The following is a 22,690-nucleotide window of genomic DNA, read 5'->3' as shown; positions in this document are numbered from 1 at the left end:
TTATCTGATTCTCGTTTCTCATCCTACAGGCAATTTTTGTGTTGCATCTTTCCAGGCAACCTGGAAGGTCTTTTTAGTCATAGGTGGAGCTGTTGCACCTTCTTACAGTCTTAATTTTCCTCTTTGTAAAAGAAGGCTTAAAAAACGTTATTTTATTTTGATTTCTTTGCTTAATGCTTCAGAATAGCACAATGTCCATTATGTCTGTCTACCTGGAAAAATTATTCTGCTTATATCTTAGTTTTATTCTGTCATCTCGCTGTGAACATTTCAGACTTGTTGTGCAAACAATGGCAAAATCTTACTTTTCTTCCAGTGTTAGAGACCAGTGAGCCGTGATTTTATAAAAGAGCTAGAAATGGCCTCTGGAGCAACTTAAAGCTAAAAAATGTGAGTTCCTGAGTATTGACCCCACCGATGTGTGTTAATTGGTGGGAGGTGATTTGGCACATATACGAAAGGCTGTAGTTTTCTGACTTGAGTTTGCGTGCACGTGCTGCCACTGAGCCACGTGAGCCTGAGTCAGTTCGTTCTGAGTTTCTCCCTCGTCTGTGAGATGGGGACGCTCATATCTGCTTTGTAGAATTGTGAGAATTAGTAATTATGTAAAGTGTTTACCACAGTGGGTATGTCAAGAAGGCTCATAAACTTTAGCTGCTGTTTTGTGTGAAGTCATCAGTTTATATTCTTTGGCAATTACTAAGAAACAGGAAAATAAGAAAAGCTGGTTTTATGATGAAAGATATTTGAGGAGGCTCCATAATTCCTATACCCGTAATTTAGCATCAGCAGAGTTAGAACTGTTACACAGTCACCCTGAACCAACGTTAAGCCACAAAATTATTTGTTACCTCATATATTTTGGGGCTTAAAGGGATCCAATACTTATACACATGTTTTCTCCAGCAGCCAACTGAGAGGTGACAGAAAAGAGTAGGCAGGTGATAATTGTCTTCTTTGTTACTGATGAAGCCACGTTCTCCATGAACTTCAGGGCTGTGGGAAAATGCGTGTCATGATACTGTGTCCCAGAAGTAGAGACTTAACCTGTCCCAGGTATCTCTGGGCCACAGCGAGCCTTCCCTTGAGAGGATCTGCCCCATCATGCACAGGGCTGTTCTGCCATGGAGATGAGCATCCCAGGTGCTTCCCAAAGGTAGCCAACACTGGAGGGAAAGGAAGGGTTTCACATGCCCTGCTTGTCTCCCTGGACTCACACCTCACTCTGTTATTGTGACGAGGGCTAGCTGTGGGCCAGGGGTAAGGGGTGTGAAGAGAGAAACACTCTCCATGGCCCAGAGGAGTGAGGAGGAGGCATCCCCTTCTTCAGTTTAAACAGGTGGTGTGATGGAACAGAATGGTGCACCTCAAGTGTTTATAAAAGGAGAAATAAGGAATTCCTTTGGGACTTAATCTAGCCAGGAAACACAGAGGATGATTAGAAAGGAGACTTGTAAAACACTGTAAAACTAAGTTGACATTTGTTGAGCACCAAAAATGTGCTACATTCTTTTCTGAGCGTTTTACAGAAATGAATCCTTCAATCTTCTCAACAAGCAAGTAAGGAAGGTTTGATTGTTATCCCAGTTTTACAGTGTGGAAATTGAGGCACACAGAGGGTAAGTAAGTTGGCCAAAGTCACAGAACTAGTAAGTGGCAGAGCTGGTATTTTAACCCTGGCTGTCTGTTTTGAGGCTCCCAGAATGGGCTTTGTGTGTTTAGATGTATCTGCATCCCTGGATTTCTGTACGTCTGTGCATCATTTAGCCCAGAAAGGATAGGAAAAGGAGAGTTACACAGGTGCTCACAGTCGTGTCTCGGCCACTGTCCAAGGATAGTGAACCTTGATTAGCGTTAATTATTTTCCAGGCAGTAGATCTGTTGGTATTACAGAAATTTAGTCCATTGAACTAATCTAGAAACCCTTCCTGCTCTGCTTCTGTCCACGCTTGTCATGTGACTGCCTGTGATTGGGCCGTTGAAGAGAACATGTACTCATGGTTGAACTCTGATATTGCAGTCTGGTTCATAGTTTCACGTCTTCTGTTACATTAAGAAGTTAAATTTCTGGTTTTCTTGCATCAGTGTCTCATGAGTTTGGTTAATGTGAAACCAGTCCATGGGAGCCCAGGGGTAATGACGGTATAATTTCTTAGCACGTTGTGGCACTTCTTGCTGTGCAGACCTGACTGGAGTATGTACACCTTCCTCTGATTACTCCCAATAACAGGGTCCTCTCCCACCCCCGGATGTGAGGCTGGGAGCTCACTGAATAGGCCAGTCAGAGGCCAAGGCCACCAATCAGAAAATGATGAAGTACCTGGAAGTCGGTTTAATAGAAGTAAAGGGCTTCCAGGTAGTCTGATGGGCTGTTCGAGTAATTTGGTGAAAAGGTGTCCACTGTCTGTGGTTGAGCTGCTTCTTTGCTGTTGAAATGTTTGGATTAGATGAAGGGACTTTAAAAAGCAGAAAGGAGTGATTTCAGGTGGTAAGTCCACACCGGTGAGAAGTGATGGATGACCGCCTGTGTGAGGCATAGAGACTTACAAACTTCATAAAACAGCTTTAAAAGCTCTGCCATCTGAGTGCACTTCATAAGGGGTCCAGTTCATCACTGGTCGCGCTGAGAGGGCAAGTAACTGATGATGGCAGAAAGGACACGGAGGCATCAAAAAGGTCTCAGTCATTTTCCCTGTTTAAAGGATGTGGCACAGTGTAATATATTTGAGCTGGTTTTTCACTGAACAATTTTTAGTGTTTTCTGGGACTCCCCAGTGCCTTAAGGTTCCATGCAGCTGGGTGTCCCCTCAGAGCAGCTCTGTCAGCGCTTGCCCTGGGCTGACGTGTTGTCACGGGGAGCAGGACTGTCACTGTCCCCGGCTCCTCCGAGCTTCGTCTCCTCATCCGCAGCGCCGGGTTTCTCATCCGTGTCTACTTAGTAGGGTTGCTGAGAATCACACGTGATTGTTGTCAGGTGTGATTTGTGGTTGTCTCTGTGATTGGCATATAGTCAATATTTGATAGAAACACTTGTTTTTTATTGTAATTGTGGCTCCTAGATTGCAGTGGTTTTTAGTCTGCATTTTTTTATAAATTTACTCATTTTTAAATATGCACTTATTTTTATTTATTTTTTTGTAGGTACTGGGGACTGAAGCCAGGACATTGTGCATGCTAAGCAGGTGCCCTACAACTGAGTAATACACACCCTCCTTGTCTGCACTTAAAAATACATATTGCAATACACAAAATAGCTCTTAAACACCATCATGGGATGTAGTCTCTGTATAGGCATTTGAACACATACTATTTCAATAAGAATAAGTGTTGTTGGGACATACCTTTCTGAATCTGTTAATGTGCTTAAAAACGATCATAGCTAGTGAAAAACACGAATCTTTGATCCAGTACTTCTTAGGGTCTGTTTTCCATCATGGGAAATTACATTCTACAGAGAAGACTAATTGGGTCTCTTTGATATTTGGATGGTTTAGCAGATGATCAAGGCTTTCAAAAGTTGACAGCTTTGTATTTTAAACTAACTACAGTGTTATCTTCTAGAATTTGGAAGTCCTAAGCTTGTGAAGTGCCCAGTAATCCAGGGGGAATATGTCTGTGTCTGTGTGAACGATTGTGTGTGATTTCAGGAAGGTAGAAAGAAGTTCCATATAGACTTCTGAAATATTTCACCTCTAGTTTAAGCTCTAGGCATATATTTAGACAAGTAAATTGATATTGTTTTGTCATTTGACATATTGGTGGGAATAAGTCGTTCTCATACTTGTTTCAGAAGTGTTGGGAAGCATGAGCTTAGAAAATATGAGGAGAAAGACAGGGAGGCAATTCACACTTAATGCAGGATATGAGAAACAGTAGCTTTTCTTTTCTCTTTTCTTCTAAAGCAAATTGGCACTGAATAGTAACATAGTATTACACAGAATTGCTTTTCTGATCAGATACAAGTGCCTCAGATTTTTCAAGGCAACATGAATGATGAAATGTGTTTTAGCATTCATCTTTAAAAGTAGTTTTATTTTTCAAGTAAAAAGCTATAGCCTGTTCTTTCTTCCAGCGGTACATGAAGTTCTCATTGATCCAGGTACATGATCTGTGTGCTTAGTTTCTTTAGGTTTTATGTTTTTTTTGAGCGCTCGTTTCATTGTGGTGTAAATGAATGTTTAAAATTTCTGGATTTTGACCTTTAGAACTTGCTGAATTATCAGAACTGTTAAAAACCCGATTGTTGTTTGGTCCTTGTTTGGTGGGGCACCCTATTGATTACTGTTGTCTGTTAAAGAGAGAAATTCTTCCTCTAGCCTGCAGATCATTATGTGAATGCTTTACAGTGTGCCTTTAAATTTCCTTGAATGCATTGAACATGATTGTCCAGTGAATTTTGCTTTGACTCATAGTAATGACTTTGCTTTGATTCTGTGCTCCTCTCCACAAGAATTTGAATTCTCTGTTGCATTTTGTATACGTGTTCTTAACAGGGGAAGAAATTTTGCATTTTTTACAGAGGTGAGTTTTCCTAACCCCTCTGAATGCCTTCTGTAATTGATACAACAAAAATCTGTTATTTCATTGCTTAATTATTTCATAAACTAGTTTTTGGCTTAATCAGAAACAATGACAGAGTGATAATAAAAAATAGGAAAACCTTCCTTCCTTTGAAGAATAGAAATGAGGTGGTCAGTCTCACCCATGCTTTGTGCCTGACACACTTACTCTCATGTCATTGTGTATCATGATTCGGAGATGGAGTTGCTTCAGGTTTATAGATTTTTGTTTTAACATTTGTGTTGAATTCTTTCTCCAGGCTGATGTATCCTGTTGGGTTTGTTGAAAGTGTAGAAGTGAAACAAATGCTTTTTTTTGTTTGTTTTCCGGAGGCCTGAGTTGCTGATGATATTGAGTTGAGGGTGGGCTGAGGAACAAAGTGACACTCCCTCTACTCTCAGCTGAAATTGATGAACAATGAAATCAATTAAGTATATCGGTATTTGACCAATAGAAGTTAGCGAGACCAAACTGGCTAGTTATGCCCAAAAAAGTACTGAATTCACCTGCAGAATTAGGTGCTTTACCAAGAAGAAGCAGCTTAGAGCAATCAGAAAAATCAGTCATAAATGAGATATAAAATGAATATAATATCTTTTATTTCTGAAACTTTTCTATGTTAAGTTTTGTAGAGCTAAAATTAAGTTTCAAGTACCAGGAGTTAAGAGTGTGTGTGGTTCTGTAGCATCGTTATTCAGGGATGTGCCTAGACCGTGCTGATGTGGCTGAAGCCTGCAGGAAAAGCCCAGAGCCAGGAATTGTCACCCTAGGGTGTCCTCCATAATGGTTCCATGTGGGAGCCCATTATTGGGTTAACAAATTTTAACAGACCCCTGTCCCCTGTCAACTTTAAGAAGAAAAAAATATGCTTAGAAACTGCTTTGCAAGCAAGTGCCTATGCATCCTCACTCCTGTCTCCTTGCCTTAAAAAGTAGAGACAATGCTTTGCTTGCATAGTTGAGGTTTTAGATAGCACTCTGCTGGTTGCAAAGCAATGACCCAGGCCCTCAGCTGTAAACGCTGGGCTTGTGTGCAGTTAGATAGTCTATTAACCGCAAAACAAGGACCTGGCTGGTCTGGTGGTCTGCTTTGTAATTCACATATCTAAAGAATGTATATTATTCTCCTCTCCCCATGACTTCCCTAAAGATACACTAAGCCTTTGTACTCATGGTGGATTCTACAATCTCTGTCTCATCCCTTCTTTCCCCAAGTTCCTGTTTACTATCACACAACTGTTAATGACTTTTTCCTTTGATTATGCACAATAAATATGGGAGCATTTGAGAGGCTCGTGGAGTTGGCTCCCTACTCCCTCTTGCTTTCTTGACTTTTTCCACAGAGTCTTGAGTAATCATTCACTGTATGTAAGACTTCTGCCAGCCAGAACCCACAGTTCCAGGTGAGAAGGATGCAGGCTTTATCTCTTCTATCTGAGGGATAGAGAGTAGAGAATTGAGATCTGCTCCCCCGTGGTCACTTCCTGCCCCAGGGCCACTCCACTTCACCTGCAGTCTTCTGGCCTCTGCTCTCAGGGCCTCTGTCCCAGGACTGACCGCAGCCTTTTCTTCCCTGGTCAACATTTCCTGTGCCTTTCAGAACTTGGTCTCTTCTCTGCAATACAACCCTGGCAGATGTGATGGTGACAAGCGTGCTGTTGAGCAGTCACTTGGGGCTCCCAGGAGCCATGCTGATTCTCCTGAGTCTCTCAATCGGGGTTACAGAACTGTCGAGCACCGGAGGAAGACCATTCATGTGAGGCCATCACAGCATTGCATCACTTTCATTTTATTTTTGAATTTTCAGTGGACAATATATTTGTAGCAAACTGTTCCAGATTTTCTGCCGCCTGCTTTCCTCACCACCATTTCCTTCTTGATTCTGGTGCTAGTTTTAAGAACGAGGTTTCTTCTCTGGTCATTTCTAGCAGCTGGGCTTGCTAAATCCTTGATCTGCATTTGAAGCAGAAAGCTTCTTCGTGATGTCAAGCTGATTTTCCTATTTCTGAATATTTCGTGTACACTCAGCAACTGTTTCAGATGAAATGCTCTTGTCCAATTTCAGTTAACCCACATTTGCTGATCTCCTGCTTTCATGCTGAGGGCAGTTTCTTCTTCCTGCAATAAAAGTTAGCAATTTGCATTTACTATTTGAAGGTACTGGCCCTAGGTGCTTTTGTCCTTAACAGTTTTAAAACAATTCACCCAATAAAATGTACAGCGGTTTTTACTCTATGCCCAGAATTGTGCATCGCAGTTAACCTTAGAACATTTTCATCCCCCAACAGGAAGCCCCGTATGCACAAGCAGTCATTCCCATCTTCCCCATCCTCCCACAGCTCCAGGCAGCCACTATTCTCTCTCTGTGGATTTGCCTATGCTGGACATTTCATGTAAAACGAGTCATTTCATGTAAATTGAACCGTCTATTATTACTGACTTGTTTCACACTGAGTAACGTTTTCAATGTTTGCCCACGTTGTGGCCTGGGTCAGTACTCTATGCTTTGCTATTGCTGAATTATATTCTACTGTATAGTGGGGCCCCACTGTTTACCCCTTCATCAGGTGATAGTCATTTTTGTTGTTTCTGCTTTTTGGCTGTGATGAGTAATGGCGCCGTTAATATTCGTGTAGGAATTTTTATGTGGACATTTGTTTTCAGTTCTTTTAAGTGTGTGACCAGAGAGCAGAATTGGTGGGTCATTCATAAACCAAATGTTCAACTCTCTGAGGACCTGCCAGGCTGTTTTCCAAAGTGGCCATACAGCGTCACGTCCTCACCAGCAAGGGCTGCGAGCTCCGCTTCCTCTGTGTCCTCATTAGTGCTTGTTAAGCTTTTTTTTTTTTATTATTATAACCTATTTTAGTGAGTGTGAAGCGGTTTCTCCTAGTGGTTTTGACTTGATTTCCTTTACAGCTAATGATATTGAACATCGTTTTATTGTGCTTATTGGTCATTTGTATATTTTCTTCGAAAAATACATTTTCAGATCCTTAATTCACTTTTTAATTGAGTTCCCTATTTATTGTTGAGTTGTATGAGTTTTTTTTTTTTTTTTTTTTTTTGGAGATACAATTTCCTAATCTGTTAAATAATTTGAAAATATTTTCTCCTGTCTGTTGTTTTTTCACTTTCTGGATGGTGTCCTTTGAAGCAAAGTTTTAAATTTTGATGAACTCCAATTTATCTCTGTTTTCTTTGTTTCTTGTGCTTTTGGGGTCATATTTAAAATCTGAGGTATTTTATTTAAACTTGTATATGTAAAATAGCTTAATTCGTAGGACCGTTCTAGGAGATGGGTGCGGTTGTTTTTCCCAGTCTATGGATAGGAGACTGAGATGCAGAAAATTTCACTGACATATCAGTGTCACAGCTACCAAGTGCTGTGGGAGTTCAGACCCTCATGTTTGTCCCCAGCATCTGTGCTCTTCACCACCAGGCTCCACTCCTTCCTGGAATCGTTATTGAAAAACTCTTTCCTTTTTTGATATCTTGTTAGTTTGTTTTCTCTTTGGGGACCTTATCTCCTCATTTTCCTTGCAGAGATCAGAGTAGGTTTATTTTAGGTCTCATTTAGGCAGAAGCATTGCTGTCAGTTTATTTCTTTATTACTCACTCTCGTGTGATGATTGTTGCTAGTTGACATAATCAATTCATGTTTAAGCCTTTCCTGCTCAAGACACTAAAAACAGAGTCATGACTTTGAGAATGCTCAAAGAAGAATGTACTTGAGTGATTTTATTTTTCTAACCAATCAAACCAATCAAATAAAAACCCCGGTGTTGGAACAGATTATAAGCCCTCCAGAATTGGTTCAGTGTCTTCCTTGTGTTTCATTTGTTGGGTCACAGTGTCTGGATAGTGCCTTGCTGTCCAGTAGTTTTGTGAGGATACGGTGCTCGTGAATCATTGTAAGGACAGAATTTTGACAACAGACTGTGTTGTTCATTTCACGAGGGACTAGATCATATAGAAATACTGCTCAGATCTATTTTAAAATTAAGCTTGGAAGTTTGAGAAGAGTTCCAGAAACCATACAAAGATCTTTTTCACTAATTTTAGATCTATCTTAGACACATTATGTTTACATACCAGAATAACTTATTAACTAGATTTGACAAGAGGTGTGTATAACTGATTATTTGTTTTAGTTGAAATATTCTACCTGGGATAAAGTAATCAGTGCCCATAAATGAACAAATATGTTTGTATTTCTATGCAACATGGGAGCAGACTTCATATGTTTCTATACAATATATATGACTGTGTGTTTTAATCTGTCTGTCAGTGTTTTTATAGTTTTCAGCAATGTTGTAAGTTTAGAATTCTTCTAAGAAAATCACCCCCAATTCTAGTGCAGTTTGTACTGTGTATCCTGTCTTATGCATGGGATTCCACTGTCCCCTCAGTGAGGAATTTCCTCTCCTATTGAGTTAGTACCAGAGTCAAAGGAGCTGTGATTTCTAGGCCTTTGCTCTCCATGTGTTTGCAGTTGGCTGTCAATCACGATTTTCCGTTTCTTGAGTTTTCATTGTTGAATTAGAATTTTTGAAAATAAGTATTAATATGTTGCATTGGTCTCCCTAGAAACTTGATGTGTTTGTACTTTTCAGATTTCAATTTATGAAAAATTTAAATGCCCTCTTTAAATAGTCCTTTTTCACTAGATATTTGTTTACCTGTTTATAGTTAAAATATTATTTTCCCAATGAATGAATCGCTGTACATGTTTTAAAAGATATCTTACTTTTTATTTTTCTTATTGTAACATTTATATTCATTGTGGAGAATTTAGAAAATAAGTCTAAAGACAGTAATAACTTCACAATGGCCTCTAATTTCACCTAGAGATACAGTTATAAGGTTTGAAGTTGAGAATTACAAGTCCTCTCACGTTGTTGTTCTTTTTCAAGTACATTTTGGTTACTGAGACCCTCGAATTCCCATATGAATTTTAGTAGCAGCTAGTCAGTTTCTGCAGAGGAGCCCGCTGGGATTGTGATCGAAACTACGTTGTATATATGGATCGCTCTGGGGAGCACTACCATTCCAAGAGCACAGTGTTCTGATCCAGGAAACTGCGTGGTGTCTCTGTCCAGGTATTTAGGTCTTCTTTGATTTTTTTCAACAATGCTTTGAGTTTACAGAGAATTATTTTACTTTTTATTCTTTGCCTTTATACTGAGGACAAGTGTACCACATACCGGGGTCAGAAGTGTATTTGAGCCCCACAACTTGCTGCCACCATGGACGCTGCACTCTTGTTTTGCCCTCTGTACAATCTTGCATGAAATAGGATCTCAGTAACTCTCTCTTTAATGAATGATAATATGATTGTTGAATGATGCTTTAGAGTCCTTGTGATGATGTCTTTTTCCCAGCCTTTCCCCTATTCTTAACTATGCCCTTTCTCTTCCTTTCCTCCAGCCTGGTTTCCAGCCTGCCTGTGGCATTGATTTTCCCTGTCTGTAGACTCTTCCTTTCACTGGTTCACGATAATGTTACATGTGGGCTGTGGAAACTTGCTAGATGACAAGAAAAAGCAAATCCATTGCATGCTAGTATTTTTAGAGTGTGTTATTCTTTCATCGAATGAAATTAAATCAGTGTGACCCTCTGAGCCCTCCCATGAGCTCTTTCCGCCTTCCTAGAGTGATACTGCTCTTGTTGCTGCATGTGCCCTTCCCCCAGACTTGGTTTTGGAGTTGAGTAAGTCACCATCAGTGGAGCCGTCTCTTTAAAATTTGAAGAGAACATTTGCTCCTTCTCCCTCGTTGTGGACTTGGATGAGATGAGGTACCAGATAAAGAATGGAGCCCCACCTCATTCTGACCCCCGCTCTTTCCGTTCCTTTCTCCAGGGGAAAAGAGTACAATTTAACAGTATAAAGATTGATTGTGAGCTAATGAGATAGACAAGACAACCGAACATTTATTAAATACCCTTTCATGCCAGAAACAAATGTATTAATACACACGAAAAGCACACAATGCACGGTAGTACCTTGATTACAAATGTGGGTCCGAGTTCAAGTCCTGCTCTGGAGTGACCAGTCCTGTGAGATGGAGAACTGGTAGGTCGGCTTAGCCTCTCCCGGACTTGTTTTCTGTCCTGCAGAGATGGGGCTCACTAGGCGTCCCCCCCGTAGATGTGCTGTGGGTTGTAAATGATGCGCTTGGGCAGCCCTAACACAGCTGCTCGTTCCTCGTAAGTGCAGGATAGCATAGCTTTCACGGTGATGGCTTTATGACACCCCTGTGTAGACTCTCATTGCTCTGAAGTGATGCCTTGTGGTTTGGAGATGGGATTCTCACTTCTATAAATAACCAAGGATTGTGTTATTGGGCCCTGCTGATTTGAATCTATTCTTTAGAAAGTACATATTGTAGATATATTTTTCAAGCATGCATGCTATTTTTCTTTTATTATTTATATTTCTACCATCTCATCCCTTGGTGTGACTTTTCATGGAATAAAGGAAACAGTCCTAAGCCACCTGCTTCTTCACAATTCTCCGTGGTGGTTTTCTTCCCTGACTAGAAGAGGGTTTTGCATAGGAAGTTTTCTTTGTTCCCCTTTTCTTGGAGCCTCTCTGTCTGCCCATCTCTCACCTGTCCATCTGTCCATTTCTCTACCCACTCATTCTTCTGACTTGTTCCCAGAAGCATTTCAGGCAGCTTACAAAAGAACAGATGCCAAATAAACAGGTAAGAAAATGGGGCCAGGTTCAGACAATAAGGCTAGGAGGCGAGCCTTTGTGAGAGTTGCGGGCGTGAGACACACGTCTCTGCAATGTGACTTAAAAGATCTACAGCAAAATTGTGCCTGAGGCTCCCAGCAGACACAGGGAAACAGGGTTTGTGGGAGATGCTCACTGGCTGTGAAATAAATAAGTGGCTTAGGAGAAGCCCAGCCTTTCCAGCTACTAAGGTTTAGGAGAATATTTTGAGTGTCTTCCATAATCAGAGTATTGCATCTGTTCTTTTGTCAGAGTTCTATGTATAGTTGGTTACATTCTATAACTTGAAATTTTTCCAGAATTACTTCCCACATGAGTCCCATGGCTCGGGAATGGGGTGGTTCTGCTCATTGACGAGAGTTGGCCAGAAACAGAAAATGACTGCCTCAAAGGAGCCTGGGATTTGTCAGTTAAGTTTTGTCAGTGCTGTAGATTTCAGAGAATGCTTTCACTGTTTCTCTCCACCGGAGGCGGCAGCGTGCTCTCTACCAGCATCAGGAGCTCAGGGCCACGGGATGGTGTGGGCTGACTGCACTGCCGTCAAGACAGCTAAGGTAGTCACTACAGGTGTGGTGGTTTTACATAGTGCATTTCATGTTCTTTAATAGGTTTCAACAGGTAGTTAACTGAGTTAATTAACATTTAATAAATATGATGCTTTGTTGAAAGACAGTTATAGGCAGAATATAAGTTGTGAACACTTTAGAAACGGTTTCTTTACTGAAATTTCAGTAGGGAAGATCCAGTTTATCTTATTTACGCCTCTCTTTAAAAGTAACAAAGAAACAAGACAGAAAAATCAGAGGATGATTTCTGTTCTTCCTCTCGACTTGCAGGTGCCCTCACCTCCAGTGGCATCCATCCAGACACCAGCACTGAAACTGGCCGTGCTCAGAACTGCCTCAGCCCTGAAGACACAAGTGACAAATAGAAGGGGGCCACGCCCTGTTACAGCAGGTGCTCTCACTTTGTGGGTCCTTCTGTAACTGCGTGGTGTTATTCAGGGTCACCCGTTCTACATTGTGTGGCGTTGTTACGGTGTCTCCTAGTTATTTGTTTCTGTAAGTACTCTTGTATTTTTTCCAATGTGTGTTACTAGACATCTAAAAATGCTTTTTTCAGATGAGAAATAATTTGTATTTAATATAGATGTCTGAAAAAACGGGGCAAAAGGATCTATCCTGGTCCCACTACTCAGAGATAATAATTAACACTTTAACATCTATTTTCTGTTATTTTCATCACTGCATATTACCTCTGTCATAAAAACCAGTGAGCATTCTGTGCCTGTTTAGTGTGTAGAGTCCTCCATTTTCCGTTTGGCTTATTACACGTTTTTCTACAATATTCTATCTCCCCTGGCATGATTTTTAATGACCAGTATAGCATTCTGTCTTGTGGAGGCATCATCCATTTTACTTCAGACTTAAATAAACTTTTAAATTCCAAGCATACTTAACTGAAATACTGAAAAGAGATCTGTGGTGGTACCGAAAGGCCCCTACATCCCTTCCCCTTTTTTCCTGGGAGTAAAAACTGCTGACAATATGGTGTATATATATTTCATGACCTTTATTCCTATGTCATATATATATATATATACACATAAATACATAGACGTATATGAGAAATCTATGTATGTGTGTGTATATATGCTTTATTGAAAAATAAGGCCATACTATATGATTACTGCAGTTCGGTTTATTCACTCAGGTGTATATCATTTAAGTCCTCCCGCTCCAAACTCAGCCGGTCCTTTCAGATAGAATACAGGGGTTTCGTGATGTGCAGGTTTGGTCTCTTGTGTAAGGACAACTTTGGTGGGAGAGTACTGTGGACAAGGCCTTGAACCATCCCCAAACGCCGGCCCATTAGTGCCCACAGCTCGGCGTGATTTACCTCATCTTTGTCTTGATGGTGGACACTTAAGTTTTCTCCATTTTCCACTGTAACAAAGGGTGTTAGACTGGCATCCTTCCTGTACAAACATTCTTGTGATCTTGTATGAGTATTCCTTTAGTTAAGGTTTCTGGAAATTTAAGTCCTGGATGTGACAATTTCATACATCACAGGCTCCTTTCTAGTGACTCTAGAAATTCCTTCTCCTGTGGGGAATGAAAAGATGTAGAATAACTTATGTAACCAATTCTCTTTTGCTGGATATGATTTCACTTCAGCTTTTCTTCCCACCATTATAAACAGTGCTGTGAAAATATCCTGATGAGTACATCTTTTGAACTGAATTTTTTTCTAAATGAAACGATTCCTAAAATTGGAGTTCAGTTTGTGTGTACACACGTTTTTCAGAGTTTACGTATCCATTGACATGTCGTCCTACAAAAAGATCGCTCACATTTTGTTCTCTCCAAGATGGACAGTATCTAGAATATCTTTTAAAAACATTTGCCAATATGATGAGCAAAAGTGCCTCTTCATTGTTTTAGTTTGCACTTGATGACCAGTGAGGTATTGAGCATTTTTCACTCTTTAGCCATCTGACTTTTAAAAAGTGAGTGATCCCTTTTGTCCTTTCCACTCATTTAAGTGAGGGAGCTTCTTGTTGCTTTGTGACAGCTCTTTGTATGTTATGAACATTAACCCCTTGTCTTCATCAACATGTATCACAGAGCTTTTACTTGTCATTTGTTGCCTTTCATTTTGTTCAGTAGGTTCATTTTTGTTGGGGCCCAAAATAATCTTAAGATAGTAAATGCCTTCTTTTTGGGTTTTATTCTTGATATTATTCTTAGAAATACTTTCTTATAATGGTATAAATCTCCCCTGTAGGTTTTTTTAGTCTCTAAGATGGAGATGATAATAGTACTTGTCATAGTGAGGAGAAGTTGAATTAATATGAGCAAAGGTTTGTATTTGCTGTTATTAGTACTTTCTAACATTTACATCACTTTCTGTAATTTATCTTGTGGTCATTATGACAGGAATAGAATTTATTCTTTCCAGGTGATTCTCTGATTGTCCCAAGACAATTATTGAATTCATACTTTTCTCTTTGACTTGAAACCCCACCTGTAAAAAATACTTATGTACACTACAGTCTCTTTTTGAGCTCATGGTTTATCTCTGTCAATCTTACTTTCTTAATCCAGCGCTATCTTACATATTGTAAAAATTTATTTAATATCTGACAGTGTGATTTTTTTTGATTCTTTTTTCCGTCCCTAATTTTCTGGGCTAGTATTATGACTTTATTATTCCTGAAGAATTCTAATATACTTTTTTCAAGTTAAAAAAAACAGATTAGAGTTGTCATGGGATTTTTTAGTAAGTTTTGAATTATCTTTAGGAGAACGTACATCTTTACAAAACTGCTTTCCTCCATACAATATGTTGATGTCTCTACATTCACTCCTCTTACTTTACCCCTCAGTACAGTCCTGTAACTTCTCCATGTACAACATGGGCATTGTTTTTGAGTTTATTCCAGATTATTGTTGATGCTTTTGTTAATTTTGTAAGTGAGAATTTTTTGCTATTATATTTTTAAATGCTTAAAACTGACACCTAGGAAGGCAGATTCGGTTTGTAAATACTCACTTTGTAACTTGTCATTTAAAATTGTAAGTATTAAGTACTTGTTACAGAATCCTTTCTTTTCTGTTTTCAAAAATTTGTTTCCAAGATTCTCAAAATGGTCATAGCTAAGTAGTATAGGTGGGGAGACAGATGGAGAGAGGTAGTGTGGCTCATCTACAAACTGAGAGCAGTTTCATGGCTGCCTTTAAGCTGGAAAAGCCACCGAGGAGCCCAGGTCAGACCATGGGTGGCTTTGTATGCACTTGAAAGCCAGCTTTCCTGCTTGTATGGTGAAGCCTGGTGGGCGAGGCAGGTAGATGATCAAGGTCGAATGGAGGTTATTGGCTGCACAGAGCGCTGTGTCTGTGACAACTGGAGACCATCGCCATGGGAAATGCTTGGTGCCAGGAACACTGCAGGGGAGCTGGGGAGCGTTAAGGATTTTCCAGCCCTGGGAGTGGGAAGATCAGACTCTGCATTCAGATCTGAGAATGAATTCATCCTCTTTAGTTTACTGGTCCTCTGACTTTTGTCAAGTTATGTACCCTGTTTCAATTCCTGTTTTCTTGTCTCTCAAAAGAGGAGAATTACGGCCTGCTGCTAGAGTGTTTGATCAGGATAAATAATTAGTGTCTATAAGATGCCACGTACAGTCACAATCTCAGTGAGAAATGGGCTGTCGCCTTTTCTTCTGCAACTCTGTGCTTGACAAGACATTGGGGAAATCCAGTCCCTAATTTGTGTGTGATGCAAGTAGGAAGAAAATTAATGTCTTGCCTTTCCCTAGGAGTATTCTTACTCTTTGCTTCATTTACCTCTTTCCTCCTTTCCTTTCCCCTTTCCCATCCTCCACCAAAAGAACCTGAGACTGTCTCAGAACACTAGATTCAAATTACTTTAAAGGTTGTCTCATCCTCATGAGATGACAGTAACATAAAAAAAATCTGTACACATCCCAGAGTACATTGTATTTGATTTACACAGAGACACGTGTGCAAGCACACACACACACAATCAGGCTGCCTCCCACTTGCAGATGAAGAAGGACCACTTTTTCTGAGTTTTCATTCAGTGAGCGTGAGAAAAAAGTCTCTTATGCAGACTTTCACCAGGCTTCGTGCATGGTGTTTTTAATTGGATTTCTAATTTGTGGCCATAGTCATTGTCTTCTAATAGAAGAGAGAAAGTGAAGACATAGACATTCTGCTGAGATATTGGTGTCATCATATTTGAGTTGGAAAAGACTTAATTAAGATAGCATAGAGTCGTAACTTTTTATGGGTGAGAATCCATGATGGTGTAACTTGGACAAGAACCTGGGTCTTATGCCATCTTTTCCACGTGGGTGAAGAGGCAACTGGGCAGGGGATGACAGGGATCCTTCTTGCTTGAGTTCCATGGTCTTGCTAGTTTTCATTGCTCAGCTGCCTTTAGTTTATGTCCATGAGGCCTCTCATGGGAAGGTCACTCTGTCCTGATAAATAGAGTTTCTTATCAGCAAGAAGCTCTGGACCCACTCATATTTCCCAGAGTTTTCTGCTGACACTTTATATAAATGAGACCTAAGAAACTACTGAATATAAAATCCTTATTGTTATCATTTGCCCTCGAGTTCCATAGGAATGGGGTGCTGTCTTAGGATGTCTAAAGCTAGATCTGAACAAAGATAGGGTGATAGGCTGTGCTGCTGGACCCTCCCCAGTCAAATGGGATTTCCACTTTAGTTTTTAGAATCAGGCAGATGAGTTCAAATCTTGCCTTTACCAGTTATTATCTTTGTGATGTGGGGGAAAAACTGTCCTTTTTTGTGTCCAATTTTCTTTATCTGTAAATAAGTTCAGTATTTATTTTAAGGTTTCTGTTTTAGAATTGAATGAGCTAATTCCCTCATTTATACCTAAAATACTGATCACGTGGTTCTATGATGGTGCTTTGGTAGTTGATTACTAAGGGACTCGGCAGTGAGAATGGGGTGGGGGACCCCTGGATAATAGAGCTTATATTCCAGGATATGCTTGTAAAAGACTGGATGTGCAGTGGATTTTTAGTAAATATCCACTCCTTTCCTAATCTGCATTGACTGTGCATATATTTTATACTAATATATGAACAATTTTTATTGCAATTTAAATATCTTTGTAATATTTACAATATGTAGCTATTAGAAAATACATGAAATAAAATGATTTCACTTGTATTTTTTTCAATAAGCAAAACAAAATAAAATAGAAAAAAAAAGTTTTGAATGAGTAGAAATAATTTTTATTCCATGGAATCAATTCCGTCCATGGAATTGGTTTTTTGGTCGTGTTGTTAAACAGCATATAAAATTGATAGGTTGTGACATACTGGCAGTGAGGGAACAGTGGAGACATATCACCTCTAATGCAGTCATTTTGTTACCAAGTCCAAACTCATTCTGCTTGCTGCATGACAGGCCAATAAATCAGGAGATAAGGTGTTGGAGTAAGGAATAGTGACATTATTTGCAAAGCTGGCAGACCCAGAAGATGGCATACTGATATCCAGGAGAACTCTCTTCCCCAAATCAGAATTCAGTCTCCTATTATACTAAAAAGTGGTGGGGGTGTGGTTGGTTGTTGCAAACTTCTTGCTGTACGAATTGTTTGTCCTTGGAATCCTTTGTAATTGCAGCTGTCCATGTGGGTCATGTCATGTTGCCCCTGTAAAACCTCCAACAAAACAAAGGTTATTCTCTATTTTGCAACTTGCCATCTCTACATAAGTGTAGAAGAGCTTACATCCTTAAAGATCAGAGCCCGGAGAATAGTCTCTCCTGGATATTTCAGGCTAAATGTAACTTTTTTACAAAAGGTGCAGAGCTAGGAAGTCTGAGCCTAGAAAACAGGGTAGAAGATTTAAAGCCAAACGGACACATCTAACATGGAGTCAGATTTGTTCTTTTCTTTTACAATTTCTTTTTCCACCTCATGAATACTTTTAGTAAGAAATATGAGCAATGTTTTTATTTTTGCTTCTTAATAACGGATAAGTGGTCCAACTACAGTTTTGTGAGGAGGGATGCTGTGCATGCCTTGGGGTGACAGCAAACTCTTGTTGGGGGTGGCCGACCCTGCAACATGTCTGATGCCCCGTGACTGTTGGTGAGGGTCCCCCTAACCAGGGGCTCTCTTCAGGAACCAGCATATGGGCATTGACCTCTGGAGACCTCTTTTTCAGCTGCAGGAAATTTTTTCAGATAGTGTGATGGAAAAATCACTCCAGCTGGTGATAATCAGGGAATAATGGAAGAGGAAAAGGGCTTGAAGTAGAGTAGAAGAGAAGGACAGAAGATCAGGGAGCCCAGGGGCTTGGCAGCGGGGCCTCGGAAGAGAGAGGAGCTGAGGTGGGGAGGGGTCCGGTTCCGGAACCAGCTCCTGCACATGTCCCCGCGCCCAAGACGCACAGCTTTAAATTGGGCCCAAGACTGTCTCCTGTCTGGATGTCACCCTGGGCCGAACCTTGAGAATCGAAGGTAAGGGGTGGTCAGCATTCACCTAGGGGTCACTGAGGACTTTGTTCAAGTCCACAGTGCCTTTTCTAGTCATGTGCCTTCACCTGTTCTTTATCTCAGGATCTGAGAAGTAGGAGAAAGGAGCTCAGGGAGAGATCCAGGAAGACATCTGACTGCGTTAAGAGACGACACTCACAGTGACACGGGGAGCGAAGACACTTGCAGCAAAGTAAAGTAACTTCACAACTATTGCTTCTGAGCTGCACGTGTGAGAGAGCCTAAGCCTGTCTCAGAGTGCAGGGGACAAGAGGAAAGGAATGGTAAAATTAACACTGACAATTGAAATTTTGTTAAATAGCCTGCTATTATTAATTGTATCACTTTAATGTATGCAGGTGTATTTCTATGAGAATTTATAGGTTCATACAACCCCACCAGCCCCTCTTTCCCCCATGGGGGATGGGATTTCTCAAGCACAGTGCCCCTCCTGCTTGGGTGGGCCACGCTGCGGGTCCTCGACTGGGGCTGGACTGCTGCAGGGCCCTGAGTGCCCGAGGCACCGCCTGTGAGACAGGACAGGAACATCTCTGCTGTTGACTGGTGGTCTCCTTTTCCCCCTGCAGTGTAAGAATGCCGGTGACTCAGTTAGAAGCATGCTTCCAAGCCGTCCTTCCGTGTCATCACCATCTTGAAGCGGTGCCTGAATCTTCTGAATTTCTCCAGAATGTGGTTTACAATCTCCTTCAACAAGTAAGTGTCTGTCCTCTTACAAGTGGAGGAATTACTGCCGTTTTCCTGGAACTTACCACTAGTCCATCTGATTTTTCTGTGCTAGGATTCAGTATGGCATGCTGAAAATTCTGCATTGAGAACTTGAAACCCTGATGAAGAGGATTATTTATTTTATTTCTCTATATGATAACCTTTTACTTTCAAAATTCAGAGTTTTCTGTTCTTGGAGGAATTTTCTTGGGGGTTGGAGAAACAACTTTGCTCTTACAATCTTTGTGACCTGTTGCTATACGCCTCTCACCTGTCTTCTGTCACTTGTGAGGCGGTTCCATTTGTGACCCTGTCTGGGTTGTTTATGTTATAAAACATAAAGTCTGTAAAATACAGTCCCTTTTACTCTGAAGACATTCCACAAATGCTACTTAAATCTGGGTGTGGTTTTAAGAAGACAGAAGCGTTAGTATGTGTACTTGTAGGTTGCTAGTGCAAAATCCCCAAATCAATAGTCTAGTTCAACATCTAAAAATCTTTCTAATCTACCTTGGATTTGTATGGATAATTGAAGCACTTTGTTAAGAACTCAAGACCAGGGTTAGAATACAGGCTGGTGTAGCTCAACAGGTCCTCCCAAACTGATTCTCTGCCAGAGGGCGGGGCCGAGGGGAGAGGGCGGGTCCTGCCCTCCCTGAGCTGACAGTTTCATGGCAAAGACCTTTACCAGGTGAAGAAATTGGAGTTTCTTCTGAGAACAGTGGGTTGGAAAAGAGTCCAAAAAGCGCGGGAGTGACACAGTCCCATTAGTCTCAAGTAGTGGAGAGCGGCTGTGGGGCCACTTGGGAGACTTGTGAGTCCAGGTGGGCAGTGTTGGTGGCTTCCACTTGAGCGGTGGGACGGTCAGTGGGTAAAAGCAAACAGATTGAAGGCATGTTTAGATGGTAAAAAGGAAAGGATGTATGATGTCTGTGAAGGTAAGATGGAGTAAGGCCCAGGTTTCTGGGTGGATCAATGAGGTAAATGATAGTCCTGCTGTGCTCTGAGGAGGGAAAGCTGTAGAGGGAGTTCTGGGGATAAACTGATGAGTTCAGCTGTGGGTAAAGTGAAAGGTTGTTCGATGTGTGGTCTGGAAGCTCAGGTGAGAGCCAGTAGTGAGTAGGGGGAGGGGAGAGAGAACTTCAAATCATTTTGTCTTGTGAATATACAAATAACTATGAGTAATGACACACTTAACACCTCCATATTCTGGATTAAATCCCAGTAACATTTTGCTATATTGACTGCAGAGGTTCTTAAATTATTTTAATAGAAATAAAATAAATAGAAACAAAATAGTGGAGTTAATGATCATCTTAGAGTTGATGTGTGTCCTTGTATTTTGATACCTCATCTGTTTATAACCATAGTCTACAAAAAGTTAGCTTGCTTAGCATACAATTTAAACAGAGGGACGTGACACACACTGTTGGGGGTTGAAGCTGATCTTCTTGGGCAATTTATGTAGCCTCTTTGTGCCTTAGTTGCATCTTCTGTGACTGCCCCCGGGCCCCTTATCACAGCTGAGTTCCTAGACTAGATGTTGAGAGGGAGGCTGCTGAAGGGGGTAAGAAGTGGTAACTGCTTGGAATACTGAAGAGACAAAAACAGATTAAAGCCGAGAAGCTGAGTACAAATACCATCAAAAAAGAAAAAATTCCGCAGTGTTTTGAGCCACTTAGCGTAAGGGAAACAAAATCACGTGGACCCAAAGCTCTCTAGCATATGAGTATTGTGGGTGGGAGGGTGTCATCAGAAAAATGTTGAGAAAAGGCCTTTTGATTTCCCTTGACGTTTCCAGTAAGGATGGGGAGCAGAAGCGAAAACCCCGTTTCACAGTGGAAGGTACTGTTTTTTGCGAAATTGACCAAAGGTTGGAGACCTGTCATCAGCGGTGCTGGCAAATGAAGAGACTTCTGGATTGGGTGGGGCACTTGCTGTGACTTCCAGGTGACCTGCTGGCTGGGGGCTGTGAGGCGGGCAGTAGTTTTGCAGGGTGACCCGCGCATAATCCCTGGCTCTGAGGCTGCTGGTCTGATTAGCAGACCTGGGCACCCGCAGTCCTAATGGGGCAGCTCGGGATGTGGCCTGGGATACCTGCCGTGCTGAGAGCGAGAAGAGGGCTTCCCTGAGGGGGTGTCCCTGCGGAGAGTGGAACGTCCTCCTGCAGGGGAGGAAGAGACTCTGAGCAGGGGGCTGGATGCACAGGCAAGACCAGCCTGAGCACGGAGGGTTTGGGAAGCCGGAAGTCATACAGTGGCCAGAGCAGACTTGTTCCTGAGAGACTGGAGGGAAAAGATGCTGAAAAGGCAGGCTCGGGTCAGACCCTGTTGTGGGTTATGAGTGATAGGAAAGGACTGGTCAGGCAGACACGAGATAACCCTGTGGGCGTCCCAGCTGGGGCATCACACCTGAGGATGGAGCAGAGTTATAGACTTTGCCACTTATCAGCTGTGTGACTTTGAGCAATATCACCCCACCTATTTCTATATATATCTTCATCTGTAAAGTGACACAGTGAGAATCTCGTGTCATCAGAAGGTTTAGTTTAGCTCTGATCCTTTTGTCCAGTCCTGTCAGTGCTGCCCTGCAAGGTTCTGCAGAGGCTGCTCTTACCCTGAGATGGGAGGGCATAAGGGACTTTGTAGCGCCCGAGAGCAGGAAGGGGTTGACTTAAAAGCAGACATGTAACCGCCTGCAGCTGCAGACCTGCAGGCAGTTTTGTTCAAGGTCCTGGAGAGGAATTTGGATGCCTTAGCATCGTCTTAAGACTTGTTTTCCCTTGGGGACCGGATTTGACTTTGCAGATTAATGTTGAAGATTTGGGCTTCTGGCAAAGCTGTTTTCCGAAATGAGTATATACGTAACATATCGTATAAAATAAAATGCTTTTATTTAATGTGTGGGACTTTGCAGCTGTTGGAGCAGTTCTGTTGGCCTGGTCTCCACGGAGGACACTAGGAGTCAGCAGAGCGTGCGGGAGGGCAGGCAGCCCGCTGTGCTGCTGCGGGGGGTTCTTCCCAGCATGGCCCCTGTTGAGTTGACTCTTCTCCGAGTTTGGTTGCCAACTGAGCAGACAGCAAATTAATGAGTTCTGGTGGGATTGTATAATGACAGGAAGAAAGAGGAAACCGTAGTTTTCGGAACTAGAACACACTTTTGGTTCCTGATTCAGTGTGATCCATTACAGAATTGATGAGTTGTGTCTATTCTGGGACTTCATTGAAATAATCGTTCAGCCTAAAATTTTAGAGTTATGTTTTATTTGGCGGGAGGGCTTGAGCCTGGATGACAGCCTCTGAGATCACTCTTGAGGGACTGCTCCCAATAAGTAGGGGAGGAGCTAGGATAAATAGGAGTTTTACAACAAAGACGAGGTACTTGGAACAATAAAAGATTGCTTGTTATCTAAAGAAAGCCAGGTATCTCAAGTTCAACTTTTTAGTGCTTTTCTGTGTATGGGATGAAGCAAACATATGGGTCATTGAATTCATTTCTTTGGCAAGCACCTAGCTATCTAGGGCCAGTATCCTGTCCTTTCTTACTCTGAGTCTGCTCAGAGGGCACCACTGTGAGTGGCTGAGAGGCTGGGCTGCAGGCATGTCCTCGTTGTGGGTT

At 41.5% G+C, this 22,690-nt stretch overlaps 1 pseudogene; it reads left to right on the top strand.

Moving 5' to 3' along the window:
- The window catches only part of LOC116277800 (trafficking protein particle complex subunit 9-like), a 61,356-nt pseudogene that overhangs the window by 17,619 nt on the left and 21,047 nt on the right, over nt 1-22,690 (top strand).

Source organism: Vicugna pacos, chromosome 1, assembly GCF_048564905.1.
Source record: "Vicugna pacos chromosome 1, VicPac4, whole genome shotgun sequence".
Taxonomy (NCBI): domain Eukaryota; kingdom Metazoa; phylum Chordata; class Mammalia; order Artiodactyla; family Camelidae; genus Vicugna; species Vicugna pacos.
The sequence above is the reverse complement of the archived record's forward strand: the minus strand, read 5'-3'. Positions and strand labels throughout refer to the sequence as shown.